The sequence below is a fragment of the Alligator sinensis genome, unplaced genomic scaffold (assembly GCF_000455745.1).
Source record: "Alligator sinensis unplaced genomic scaffold, ASM45574v1 scaffold173_5, whole genome shotgun sequence".
Classification (NCBI taxonomy): domain Eukaryota; kingdom Metazoa; phylum Chordata; order Crocodylia; family Alligatoridae; genus Alligator; species Alligator sinensis.
This window is the reverse complement of record NW_005842198.1, coordinates 1,479,796-1,492,887: the sequence shown is the minus strand read 5'-3', so window position 1 is coordinate 1,492,887 and position 13,092 is coordinate 1,479,796. Positions and strand designations below refer to the sequence as shown.

Below are 13,092 nucleotides of genomic sequence, written 5' to 3'. Positions count from 1 at the left end.
GCCCCTGTTCCCCCCCCCAGCCGGGTGGCACATGTGGCCCGCACACGTCAGCTGCCACCGCACTAACGCTGCTGCACCCTGTGCCACTTGCCCACAAAGCCATGTGTGGGGCTGTGGGATGGTAGTGCAGAGTGCAGTGGCAGAGTTGTGGTGGTGGCCTCTGTGTGTGAACCCCCTGTCAGGCTGGCTGGTGTATGTGCGGCCTGCAGAGTGGCACCCCTGCCTTCACCCCCTGGCCCTGTTTTTGGGAGAATGCACAGGGGCACACTCCTCCCCTTCTTAATCTACCTACCCCAGCACCTTCCCTTTCCCCCTCCCTGCCCCGCCCCTTCCCCCCACAAACACTTACCTGCTGGGGTGGGTGTCAGTGTCTCTGTATGCATCTGTGTCTTCATGTCTGTGCCTGCATGTCTGTGTCTGTATCTGTGGGTCTGGGGAGCTGTTGTGGGGGAGTGAGGGGCATCAAGAGGGCTGAGGAGGCTCTGGGGCAGGGGAGTGCGGGGCTCCAGCAGTGCTGGGGGTGACTGTGGGGGGCCTTTAATTTTTATAACGGATTTTGGGGGTTTTAATCAGAGAATTTGCAATTTTTAATCAGAGAAAACCAGGATCCCTGCTCATCATACCTAATACGGTTTCTGAGGCACCAGAATTGAGGCAGGAGGAATCAAGGCTCCAGTTAATTCTCCCTGTAGCCTCACAACTGCCATTTTTTTGTGGCAAGCAAGCACCTAACCAAGCAACTTCAGGGCCAGGGAAGTATTATCCTGGCTCTTGGCAGCAACACCTGGCATCTCTCTTATAGCAGTGGCATCTCCCTAAAAAGGGAAGGATGGGTAAGTGTCTCCTGACCCCATCCACCCTGTGAAGCACAGTCTTGACATTCTCAACATTCCTTATTGATAAATTTATTACAGGATTGCATTTTACAGAGTATGGTAGCATCAATAAAGGTATGGGCAGGCACTCATTTTTAGTGCCACAGTGTCTGATTAGGGGTCTCCTCACCCAATGAGTGGTTGCTAGCACTGACAGCCCCATCAGCTTTTGCCATGGGTTGTAACAGTTGACAGGGTTGCCTGAAAGCCCCCTACAATGCCACTGCAGCTGCCATAGCACCAACTCTTGCCAATGCTCTGGCAGCTGCAACAAGAAGCCCTACAGTCGCTGCCAGGACACCAGTAAGAGCTAATATTCTGGCCACAGTGGCAGAGCACCTGCCCTCTCCCGACACAGTGTGCTACCGCAACCAGAGCTCCAATAAGCCCCAGTGCTTTGGGAGCTGCAGCAGCAGCAGCCTGATTCCAGCAAGGCTCCCTGACAGCTCGCGTCCAGGGAACCAGGTACTCTCCCTCCCCTCACTTGAAGGCAGAAGAGACAGCAGAGGACTATGGGATGTTGAGGGATCTTAAAGACCCCAGTAGTGCTACATCTAACTATACAGGCATTAGACATAGTGCTACAAAACCAAGAAGTCCCTTTTGAAAGTACTACCATTTTGTAGCACTTTTACCACCTTTGTAATGCTACAAACAACTAGAGCAGCTGTATGCTTCCTTTTTGTAGCTCTAAAAGGATGCATTTAGCACTACAAATGTAACACCTGTCCATGGACTAATGCACTACATCAAAAGCCATTTGAAAAATGATCTACAATATGGCCTCAGCTGCATATCTCCAAACTTAGAAAATAAAGCAATGTTATAACATTTATTTAAAAAGAAATAGGCATTACACTTGCCTTGAGGATGAATGCCTTGTCATTTTTTTATTGTTTATTTTTTGATTAAGTGAGTATGCTACTCTCAAAAGCAGCCAGATTGGCAGCAGGAAAGTGAGGGTATGGAGAGAACAGAAACAACATGAAAGTAGTGACAAAATTAAGTTTAATTCTCAACCTATTTTCATAGAGATGTATTTGAAAGATGTGGGAAGGTAGTTGCTTAACTATGCTTATCACCTCCCTGGTGAGTCAGTCATCTAAGATACATGTTGGGATGATATTTTTCCCAAAGACCTCAACAGCTAAGCTGAGCCAACTATCTTGTTCTACATTCATTAGCACGCAGCTGCAACATGGTGCAAATTTTGATCAAAGCAGAGCTGGATTAAAATAAACTAGTGAAAATCTATATCCTACAATGAGCTCTGACCTACAGCTGTACAGCTTGAAACCTTGAATATTCTACAATTTTCTATAATTCTTGCATTGAGTCTGACAAGATATGCCCATTTTTATGGAATCCAGAGCTGGAGCTGGAGCTTAGTGAACATTATGAGAAATCTTTAAATGAGCTTAAAACATTTAAGATATATACTACCCAATATTTAATAAAACTTTTATAGAAAAGTAGTCTCTATACGCAGACATAGAAGCACTTTTCAAGGTTTAATATGATGGCTAATGTTTATTCAGTGATCACAAAGTGCTCCATAGAGTTTAAAATGTAACTATATAAAACGGAATCTGTTCACCAAGCTCTGAAATATAGATCCTTTAAACATGTAGGGCAGCATTTAACAGTGCACTTTAATACTGTATAACAACATTTCAGGGTAGAAAATTAAAATACAGGAGGAAATGTAGGTAGCCAGAATGAAATCTATTGTTCAGACTGTGGCCAGCACAACAGAACTAACATTCCTATTCTTGAGAAAAGTAAAGATCTTTAGTGACCATGAATGACCACAACCTTGATTTTGTGTGTCAGTGAAAAGATGGCATCTTCTCTCAGCCCCATTACCACCAGGCTGTTGCACTGATTCAGCAACTCCAAGGGAAAAATACTACTTGCTAATTACCATACAGTGGTGTTCATTCAGCACTTCAGTTTTCCTTGGAGGTTTCTTACCTAAACAATAACCCTACACCAAACCATCCTCAGTTGTTTCAATAGTCTTTAAAAAAAATCAGACTAGTTTCAGTCAAATGGCTTGGCATATTTAACTTTTGAAACCAAAGTCATATAAATTATGCAAGTGGAATATTAATTTCTGTGAAGGATTTTTTGTGGGGAAGGGGCTTGAAGGTGGAATTGGAATTGCTTTTATGCATCAACAGTTACCGTGGAATCTCTGAATGTTGTGTCTTATACATTTCTACTACAGCAGGAGAGCTGAAGAACAATTTCATTTAGAAAGCGTACTTTCTGTAATGCTTTATAGCTATTTTAATTATGATACAACCTATTTATACAGCTATGGGAACTCAAAATGCTTTGACTGCCAGTTTAATTATCTCTACTTGCATAGAAGTTTGTTTAATTTAAACATGACAATACTAGAGAGTATTCTTTGCTAGAAGAGGAAAGAAATATAACATGAACACAGTGAAAGATTTGGGAGAGAATTTGTTAGACTCTCAGATTCACTTTTATTTGTAGACCAAAGGAATAAGATGTCTGGGGTGAGAAACTGTGCTGTGCAGAATTGCCATCTTCCCATGGTACCCATAATAAAGTGATTTTCCCATGGCCAGAAATGTGGCTTCTAGGCCCTGCCCTTCCCCCTCTCCCCCAAGATTTAACAGGGTCCAAGCAAAGGAGATCTTTCTCTTGAGGTCTGAGCTGACAGCACAAGTTGAGGGATTTGGCTAGAGTGTGTAATCACATCATGAGTAACAAATAATGTAACTGGCATTGATGCAATCCCCCCAAATTAGAGCAAAAAAACAGATGTTGTGATTTACACCAGATGAGTTCTGGCTATTGGAATCCTATCTCACAGGAATGTTGCAAGACTAAATTCATGTTTGAGAATGCTGTGACACACCGAGGTAGGCACTACAAAAATGCAAAGTATTTATTATTATACAGTTTTCAGAAAATAAATGGATGGTATAATATTATAGGAGGCCCTCACATTTCTGAACCCCCAGGTCTCTCTCCTGCTCATAACTGCAAAATGTTCATAAATATGCAATATTCAGATATGGGCAATATCTACATTATATAATAGCTCCAAGCTGAGAGGAACAAAAGACACATGCAACAGTTCGAAAATAATTTTAATAATAATATTACAAAATCTGTGACCAAAAACCTACATTTCTGGTGACCAGGCTGGAATTTATATAATCCATGTGTTTGTATAAACTTGATTCAGATAAGCAATGTAATATGCATTTATTATCCAAATACTTGACCCCACAACTTTATATGTAGACTAGTCTTGTTTGTTCTCTGTTTCTCTTTGTGTGCCCCTGCCCACAGCTGACTCCTAAAATACACACATAATGTGACCATATTTTACTGGTTTTGGACTGTAAAAGTTCAAGGAGAGGAGAGAAGCAGACAGAAAGGTAGAACCTGGAGAGCTGTAAGTGATCAGGTGTCACCATTCCAACAAGGCAGGCAAGGTTCTTTGGGTGAATCTAATATCTTTTATAAGACCAACTTAAATAGTTGGAAAACAATTATTAAGCAAGCTTTCAGGTTCAAAAACCCTTCGTCAGGCTAAGGAAGTTTCAGCAGTTGGTGTGTGCTCTTCCTGGATGGAATGAAAAGTAAAGAAGCCAGAGGCTGGGCTGGTATGCATACAAGACAGGTAGTGAAAATGACAGACCACGTTATACAAGAAACCCACAGACCAACATACATATCTGCACAGAACCAGCAATCACCCTAAACACACCAAAAAAGCTGTGATATACAGTCAAGCCCTCAGATACCACTGAATTTGCACTGAAGAGAACACCCAGGATTGCCACCTCACCAACCTTAAAAAGACTTTCACCCAACAAGGACACTCCTCCAGAGAAATAGATGGCACATTGGAAAGAGCCACCCGGATACCACGTGAAGAACTGCTGCAGTACAGAAGAAAACCCCCCACAAATCGCACACCACTGGTTGTGACATATCACCCCTCCCTTTAACCTATACGAAAAATCCTCTAACAGTTGCAACCCATACCAGAAAGAGACCCTATTCTTAAAAAGATCTTGCCAGAGCCACCTATCCTAGCCTTCAAACAAGCATCGAACCTTGCTAACCTCATCACCAGAAGCAAACTTCCTCAAGCCCAGAACACACCAAAAGGATCCAGACCGTGCCATGACAAGAAATGCAATAATCAGCATGTGCATGCTGGTTTTGTCATTTGGATATTTGCATTGTAGGTATTTGCACAAGTGAATATTAAATTTGGTGGCATCACTTCTATAAGTTTGGTCAGACTTTCAGGTAACTACATGTAACCACATATAAAAAGTTACTTGTATGTAGTATACTATAGTTACTTTTTCTTCCTGTACATTACCTCTTCACTTAAAGCCATGTTCCTTATTCTGGCATGCCTGTGGGTATCAGGGGGGGGGGTGGGACTTTATGTCAAGGAGCACTACACATCCTCTGCCAGCAGTATGGGGTCAGGGGAAGGGCGAGCTGAAGTGCTCTGGGTCAAGATCCAGGGGGGGCAAGGCGAGAGGGATTTGACGGTGGGGGTCTATTACAGACCCCCCAATCAGGAGGAGGAGCTGGACAGGGAATTTTCAGGCCAGCTTGCGGAGACACTAAAAGCAAGGGATGTAGTTGTCATGGGCGATTTTAATTACCCGGACATCTGCTGGGAGGAGCAGTCAGCCGGGACGGACCGCTCCAGGAGGTTCTTGGCCGAGTTGCAGGACCTCCACTTGATTCAGGAGGTGCACAGTCCCACCAGAGGAGATGCTCTGCTGGACCTGGTCCTGGCCGCAGGCGACGACCTGGTAAGAGGCCTCCAGGTTCTTGACCACCTGGGCAATAGTGATCATCGCGTGCTGGAATTCACCATCCAGCGTAGAGTGTCAAGGGCCCGCAGCAAGGTGGTGGCCCTAGACTTCAGGAGGGCCAACTTCAGTGAGATGAGGAGATTAGTGGGAGAGGAACTGGGGTCCTTGAGGGCAGAGGAACTCAGCGTCCAAGAGGAGTGGTCGTTCCTTAAGGAAACGATACTCGGGGCCCAAGGGGTGTCCATCCCGACAAGAAGCAAGGCGGGCAGGAGTGTCCAAAAGCCCCCCTGGCTCACCAAGGGTGTCCGGGAATGCCTGCTTGCCAAAAGGGTGGCGTACGCCCGGTGGAAGGGGGGTGTAATCTCCAAAGAGGAGTATACCTCCTCTGCTCGGGCCTGCAGGCGGGCTGTTAGGAAGGCCAAGGCGGAGATAGAGCTCGGATTAGCGTCCAGGATTAAGGATAACAAAAAGTCCTTTTTCAAATATATTGGGAGGATGAAGAAGGCGCCGGGTAATGTGGGGCCCCTGCAGGATATGCGGGGCAATCTGGTGGTTGCGTCAGAGGATAAAGCGGACCTCTTTAACCAATTCTTCACCTCCGTTTTCTTGTGCAGGGACCGGGACTTCCCTGCTGTGATAGAAGCCGGACGCGAGGGGATCGCCTTCAGACCTCAGGTTGGGGAGGACCGGGTTAGAGAGCTTCTGGAGGGGCTGGACGCGTTCAAGTCAGCGGGTCCGGATGCTCTCCACCCCAGGGTGCTGAGGGAGCTGGCTGGGGTTATTGCAGGGCCCCTGGCACGGCTCTACGAGCGATCGTGGTGCTTGGGCCAGGTGCCAGACGATTGGAAGGTAGCTAATGTGGTCCCCATCTTCAAAAAAGGGAAAAGGGAGGACCCGGGCAATTATAGGCCCGTCAGTCTTACCTCAATCCTGGGGAAGCTCTTTGAGAAGATCATCAAGGAGCACATTTGTGATGGGCCGGCATCCGAGATGATGCTCAGGGGCAATCAGCATGGATTTATTAGGGGGAGATCATGTCAGACCAACCTGATTGCCTTTTATGATCAGGTCACAAAGGCCATGGATGCAGGTGTCGCGGTGGATGTAGTCTTTCTGGACTTCAGCAAGGCCTTTGACACCGTCTCTCACCCCATCCTAATTAGTAAACTAGGCGACTGTGGCATAGATGCCTACACGGTCAGATGGATTGCAGATTGGCTGAAGGGTCGCACTCAGAGGGTGGTGGTGGATGGATCATATTCGACTTGGGGGGAGGTGGGTAGTGGAGTCCCTCAGGGCTCGGTCCTGGGCCCTGCGCTGTTCAATGTCTTCATCAGCGATCTTGATGTTGGGGTGGAGAGCAACCTGTTTAAATTCGCTGATGACACCAAAATTTGGGGGGAGGTGAGCACGCTAGCAGGGAGAGAGAGATTGCAGAAGGATCTGGATAGGTTACAGGGGTGGGCAGACAGGAACAGGATGCGTTTCAATACGGACAAGTGCAGGGTGCTGCACTTGGGTAGTAGGAACCAGCAGCACACTTATACGATGGGGAGCTCCCTACTTGAGAGCACGGAGGCGGAAAGGGATCTTGGTGTCATTATTGACTCCAAGATGAACATGGGCCGACAATGCGAGGTCATGGTTGGCAGGGCTAACCGGACCTTGTCGTGCATCCACAGGTGCATCTCGAGTAGAGCCAGGGAGGTGATCCTCCCCCTCTATGCGACGCTGGTCAGGCCGCAGCTGGAGTATTGTGTCCAGTTCTGTGCGCCCCATTTCAGGAGGGATGTGGACAACATGGAGAGGGTCCAGAGGAGGGCCACCCGCATGATCCGGGGACAACAGGGCAGACCCTACAGTGAGAGACTGCGGGACTTGAACCTATTCAGCCTCCACAAGAGAAGGCTGAGGGGGGACCTGGTGACCGTCTATAAACTCACTAGGGGGAACCAGAAGGGTTTGGGGGAGACGCTGTTTCCCCTAGCCCCTGCTGGCATAACAAGGAATAATGGGCACAAGTTGATGGAGAGGAGGTACAGATTGGACATCCGAAAAAACTACTTCACAGTTAGGGCGGCTAGGAGCTGGAACCAACTTCCAAGGGAGGTGGTGCTGGCCCCTACCCTGGGGATCTTTAAGAAGAGGCTGGATACTTACCTGGCTGGACTCATTTGAGTCCCGTTTTTGTTTTTAGGGTGAGTGGTTTTGTTTTGTTTTTTTTGGGTTGTTCTCCCGCCCTGGCGGGGGGTCGGGCTAGAAGATCTATTAGGTCCCTTCCGACCCTGAAACTATGAAACTATGAAACAACCCTATACCATTCCAACAATCCATTAGTTTTCCATGGGTAATATCTTAATGAATCTCTTCAAACTTGATGCCAACAAAAGAAACAATAGAAAATGCACCAGCACAATGAATGTAGAATAGAGTTCTTGTGAGGATAACAAAATCTGTTCTAACACATTATACAATAAAAGTAGTATGGAATATTAAAAGGGCTCTTAGAAAATACTAAATGCTACATTCAACCCTGGCAGAACCTTCTGGATCTGGGGGCGGCAAGGTCTATCTATGCAGAAGCCTTGTACTTCCATGGCAAATTGGAATCACACTTGCCAGCATCCTCCAGCTTCACTGGGACAGCTGGTACATGTAAGAGTTAACACAACCAGGAGTTGCATTAACTTATTTGAAATTCCTCAGGGCCTAAGTAGGTGTCCTTACTCAAGAGCCCATCCCAACTCCCCCCCCTAGCCACATTTGGACCATGAAAATAAGGAGTACTGGGGGAAAATATGTCACAGTGGGTGTGTCTACACATGCATATGATCTGGGAGCAGTTTACTTGTCAGAAAACTACTCATGAATAAACACTCCTGGGCAGGCGTCCACACATGCAAGGAAGCGGGAGCAGATTTGCTACTAATGACAGCAAACTGCTCCTGCTTCCTGGGGCCCTGAAATGGGCCCCTGCTGCCACCAGGGAGATCTCTAGGTTTCTCCTGGGTGCTAGCCCAAGGACTGGCAGGGAGCACTGGACCAGGAGATAGCTGTCTCCTGCCTGGGGCTGGAACACTGCACCCTGCACCTAAGGGCCTGCCTGCTGCTGGGGTGACAACAATGTCCCCCTGCTCTGGCAGCAGAGACCTCCTGGCCCCAGCTCCCCACTAGGGGGCAGGGGTCTTGGAAAGAGCTGCAAGTCAGCAGCAGGTTCCTGATCCACTCACTGCTAGCTATCCCACCAGTGGTTGGGACAGGGGGCTGGGACCTGCCCTACCCCTGCAGGTCTTTCCAAGCCCTGTGCCTTGTTCACCTGATCAAGGCACAGGGCTGGGGCCTGCCCCAACCAGGACAGGTCTCAGTGCCCACTCCATGATCATGGAGCGGGGGCTGGAGAGCCTGTTCCCTGCTCAGCTCTGTGATCATGCAGCTAGGCAGGAAACATGCTGGTACCCCTCACTCCTGACCCTCAGCTCCCTGCTCCCCGCCAGCCCTGCCAGAGGGGCCCCAGCTGCCCTCATCCTGATGGCCAAAGCGCAGTGGCTCGGAGTGAATCCGGCCCCAATGCTGGCTGGAGGGAAAGGGAGGGGAGGCTTGTGGCACCCCCTGCCCTGCAATGGGGCTACCACACTATGCCTAGAGAGCCCTCAAAAGGCACCCATCCCTTTGCCCCACTGGAGGGGGAGGCAACTCTGCCCCCTGCCCTGCCACAACCCCAGCACCCCAACCCAGACCTACCTGCCTGCAGCTCCCGGGGTGTACCCAGACACACGTGCTGCTCCCTGCCTACAATTACCCCTCCCTCTGCTCCCACCAGCAGAGCAAAGCAAAAACCTGGACATTTGGTCAGATTTGAAAAACCCACCTAGACGGAGATCAGAGGACTCAAAAAGAGGACCTGTCCAGGAAAACCTGGGTGTATGGCACATGCTTACTGCACAGTAAACTATGCTACTGTACAGTAAAGCATCTTGGGTAGATGCAGCCAGTGAAAGTGGTGATATATAGGAGGTGCATAGGGGTGCACCCTCTGACAGCATTCCCAGGTGGTGGGGGGGGGCAGGTGAGAGTGCTGGTGCCCCTACCTGAGAGCACTGGCCAGGGAGTGGGGGCATGAGGGGAAGTGATGCCTGTGGTCCCCCATGGCCAATCACACCCACCTGGAAGTGCCAATGGTATGCCCGGAAGTGTCAGCGGCGCCACTCCTGGGTTGGTGTGATCAGCCGCAGGAGACTCCCGCCTCCCCCCTCCCCCCCCCCGGGGTCACTGACTGGCTTTTTGGGGGGGCCAGTGCCCCCCCTGACTCAGGAGACACCAGTCATCCATGCCCAGTGGGGAGGGAATATGTCACTCAAGCCACCTTTCTGAATGCCAGGAATGTCAAGCTCAGGGGCTTGAACAGCCCCTTAGACATGATAAGTTTCCTATATGGAAAAATGTAACCATAATCCCTCACTTATTATGAAATATTCAATTTTCTTTTTCTTTCTTGGAAAATAAAATGCTGCATTAGTGTAGCAGGTCAATGTTGAAACTTATGATGAAAAAGAATCTTCCTAGGAGAGTTTCTTAAAACCTGTATAATCAAGTTGGTAATGCTGCCCACAGGGAAAACCCATTAGCAGAAATCTCTAAAATATTTCAAAAGCTCAGCCTAAATGGATTGTGGGTGTGCCTAGCTGTTTGCTAAATTACAAGAGTATAACCAGTCCAAATCACTTGAAAATGTTTCTAAATCTCAGTACAATGACTTCCTCCCAGCCATTAATGTACTTTGTGTATAAAGCTGTTAATGGCTAATTTTCTGAAGATGATGAAAATTGATTTCATCCTGCTTTCATCTGCATAAAAAAATTTAGCAGTTGTTTTCAAGGGTTAAACTTTACTCTTGAACTTCAGTACTCACAGATTCTATGCACTCTCTTTTTAGAGTACTCTTCCTTCCTTCCTATCTGCTAACACAATGGAGGAAGCTTTGTTATCATTAATCATCTTTAGAACCCAAGGGATTTGGAGAGTTCTAATGCTGCTGCAACCACATTTAAAAACATACACACACCAAAGTTTCTGTCAGAGTTCACTCTTGCAGATTTTCATTAGTGGCTGGATTTATGAGTTAGGGGACATGTTTAATGATTCATCTAATGTCAGAGGAGCTAAATCTTTGATAATTATCACCAGAATCAATATTTTCAAATAAAGGACTTGTGATTTCTCTCTCTCTCTCTCTCTCTCTCTATTTCCCCACCCGACCCCCTTCCCCCTCTTTTGTTTTTTTAATTTTCCCATGCCATTTTGTGGTGCAGAAAATTAAAAGTAAAAAATAATTCTAGTGGAGTTTTCATTCTAAAACTGAATAATCTCTTCTACTGTGCAAAACATCCAAAATACTTTGAAACAGATTGCCCGTATTATTTAAATAGAGACAGATATATATCACAAATCATTTCAGAGAGTGATTGTGTGTTAAAATAGAACATTTGCATGCAAACTAAGCAACTTAAATAGCAGGTACCGTATGAATTTAGCAGCATTTATTTGACTAATTTACCTTGTCAGTCTCCTAACAAATGGCCCCATAAAAGCGGCATGTCTTGTAATTTCTGGAGACTTTGAAGGAAAAGGATATCCTGTAGAAATTAAAAAAACAACATGGCTGAGAAAACATTGGTAAATAAGTCATTGACATTGTGATTAGATCTCTGTCTCCTTGATCTTAATGTCATGTTTTTCATGCATTCTGTTGCATAAAACAAGTGAATTTTTAAACAAAATATGCTCAGTACAGAAAAACAAATACAACAAATATAATGAGCTTCTTTTTAAAAAGCAAGCTCTAGTTCTTCAGGTGCAAATTTTGTGCCTATAATTGTTTCTGCAATGTAATGTATATTGTTAATAAGAAGAATAATGATAGCAGCAGCAAATATAGGGGCTAGGATGGAAGACCAATATTTATAAAAACTATTTAGACAGTTTTCATGATCAACATACATGATCATCATAAATGTGATTAGGTGTCTATATCAAGCTGAAAAATGGATATTTCTGTATGTAACTGTAGTAACTATGAATGCAGATTAGGTATGCAGCATTGATCGTAGGTGCACAGCCCTGTTCCTATGGCTTGATAATCAAACACTTTAGTTTATTCTTACTGTTCATTACCACTAATACAAATAGATAACAATGGGTGCGTCTACATGTGCCTCCACAGCACAGTTGTTACTGTCCCAGCAGCCCACAGTTACTTTTAGCAGCTATGTCGCTCTAGCAAAGTGCTATAGCCAGGGAGCTCATTGCAACAGCAGTGGCATGATGATTTGTGCCTACTGACACTATGTCACCATGGCACATCACTACAGAAATGTAGTGTCTCATGTAGGCACACCCAGTGTGCAGTTACACACTGGCTGCATCTACACCTGCAATTAATTCAAAACAATTAACTCCAGAGCAGTTTGAGCCAGAGTAAACTACTCCTGGGCACAGCATCTACACACATACCCAGGACAGCAACGATCTGAGCTGAGGCAAGGCAGTTTTTGCCAGGGTCACTCAGCCCTGGACTCCGGGTGACAGCACTGGGCAGCAGAGGGGCTGGCTAGGGTATGAGGGTGCTGAAAGTGTGGAGCCATGTGGCTAAGCACCAAGCAGGAGTCTGGCCCCTGACTGGTTCTGCTGACCAGGCACAATTTATGTCCACAATCAGCATCTACACATGTGTTTAATCACAGTAAATTACCCCAGCATAAAATAGTACTGTCCTGGAGAATACTATCTAACTCAGGGATGGGCAATTATTTCGGGCGGAGGGCCGCTTATGGAGTTTTGGCAAGCCATTGAAGGCCACATGACAGGCAGCCAACCAAAATTTTTAAAATTTTTTAGGGGCCCTGTGAACCAGATAGCATGACCTGGTGGGCTGCATCCGGCCCACAGGCCACATTTTGCCCACCCCTGATATAACAGCAGTGTTAATTAGTTTACTGCTTCCTAATACCTTCACATGTGTAGATGGTGACACTTTACTCCACAGCTAATTAGTCTACTCTGCAGTTAAGCACATGCATAGAGATGTAGCCACTGTGTAATAGACTAAACATGTTCCTGCCTAAAGAACATACCATCTAAGAAAAATGGAGGACAGGGACATGGTGAAGATAGAAAATGATAGAAATTATGAAACGGAAAGAAAGGAAGATGATAGGAATAATGAGGCAAAAGGCATAGGAAAAGTATACTGCAGAAATAAGAAGAAAAAAGAGCAGAGATGTAATTAGATGCAAGGCCGGATGCCTAGAATGATAGGCTGGAACATGGGAGAGCTGGATTCAAGTCATTGCAGTCTCTACCACAGACTTTCTGTGACACCTTGGACA

General features: G+C 46.3%; 1 long non-coding RNA gene across 2 annotated transcripts in view; it reads right to left on the bottom strand.

Annotated features, from left to right (window-relative positions):
• Positions 1–13,092, bottom strand: part of LOC106722337 — a 109,699-nt gene that overhangs the window by 83,914 nt on the left and 12,693 nt on the right. For both annotated transcript variants that reach the window (XR_003094755.1, XR_003094754.1), the window contains exon 2: positions 11,262–11,340. This is a non-coding gene — a long non-coding RNA (uncharacterized LOC106722337). The remainder of the gene's footprint in view (positions 1–11,261; positions 11,341–13,092) is intronic.